Source organism: Colobus angolensis, unplaced genomic scaffold (assembly GCF_000951035.1).
Source record: "Colobus angolensis palliatus isolate OR3802 unplaced genomic scaffold, Cang.pa_1.0 Scaffold105, whole genome shotgun sequence".
NCBI lineage: Eukaryota > Metazoa > Chordata > Mammalia > Primates > Cercopithecidae > Colobus > Colobus angolensis.
The window spans coordinates 982039-982931 of NW_012111475.1; the positions used below are offsets into that span (position 1 = coordinate 982039).

The 893-nt window shown below is 73.0% G+C and overlaps 1 protein-coding gene across 4 annotated transcripts in view; it reads left to right on the forward strand.

Moving 5' to 3' along the window:
• The window catches only part of TFEB (transcription factor EB), a 59808-nt gene that overhangs the window by 6553 nt on the left and 52362 nt on the right, over window positions 1-893 (forward strand). For 2 of the 4 annotated variants that reach the window (XM_011943861.1, XM_011943881.1), the window contains exon 1: window positions 7-135. The exons of 1 other annotated variant lie outside the window; for it this stretch is intronic. The gene's annotated coding sequence lies outside the window, so the exon portion shown is untranslated. Of the gene's footprint in view, window positions 1-6; window positions 136-424; window positions 585-893 lie in introns of those variants that run through there. One more of the 4 variants, XM_011943871.1, reaches the window with a different exon arrangement.

The following is an 893-nucleotide window of genomic DNA, read 5'->3' on the forward strand; positions in this document are numbered from 1 at the left end:
CCTCCCTGGTGGCGCGGGGCCTGAGCAGCCTGGGAGCAGGTGGCGGGCACAGCTCACGGGCCAGGCACCCGAACTTGGGACAAGTTGCCGGAGCCGCGGGGCGCGGGCGGCGGACAGATTGACCTTCATAGCGAGGTGAGCGGGACCAGGGGGCGAGGGGCGCGAGGAGGGCCCGGGACCCCCGACCCAGGCTCCCTGGCCCCTATCCCGTGGGTCCCGGAGACAGGTGGGTGGGTGGGGGATGCCGGCAGGAGAGGGAAGCAGGACCGTGCGCGCCGCCACCCACCCGCAGTCCGTCCGCCCCCGGGCGCCCAGCGCGTGGCCCGAGCGGCGCTGCCCGCCAAGCCGGGAGCCCCCTCGGCCCCTCCCTTCAGGCGCGGGCCGGGGGCGGCTTCTCTGCGACCTTATGTAACCGGGCGGGAGGGGCCGGGCGGGCATGGCCTTCCCGGCCCGGAGCTGGGAGTTGAAGGGGCAGGAGGCGTGATGGTGAACTTGCAAGAAGTTTGAGGGACGCGCTGGCCCCGCGCCCACTCCCCCTCCACCGGACACGGCTGGGGCAGACGATGCCGGAGAGGGGGTCGGAGGTAGGGGAGGTTTGCGGGGGCTGAGTCTCGCCAGGCCAGCGGGGGAGTGGGAGGGCCGGAGTGGCGCCACGCCCCGGGGGCTGGGCTGCTGGAGCGGGGGGCGGGTGGAAGTACCATCTCTCCCTCCCTTCCCGTCCCTTCCTCCAGCTCGGTCCCTTGAAGAAGCCGCCCCTGGCTTCGTCCCCTCGAGTCTCTGGGCAGTCTCTTTTTCCCCGTGGGTTATTCCATGACCCTGGGAACACCAACCCCGGAGCGCTCCCTCCATGCGCCCCGTTGTCTGCCTCCCCCGGAGTTCCCAGCCGCCTGCCC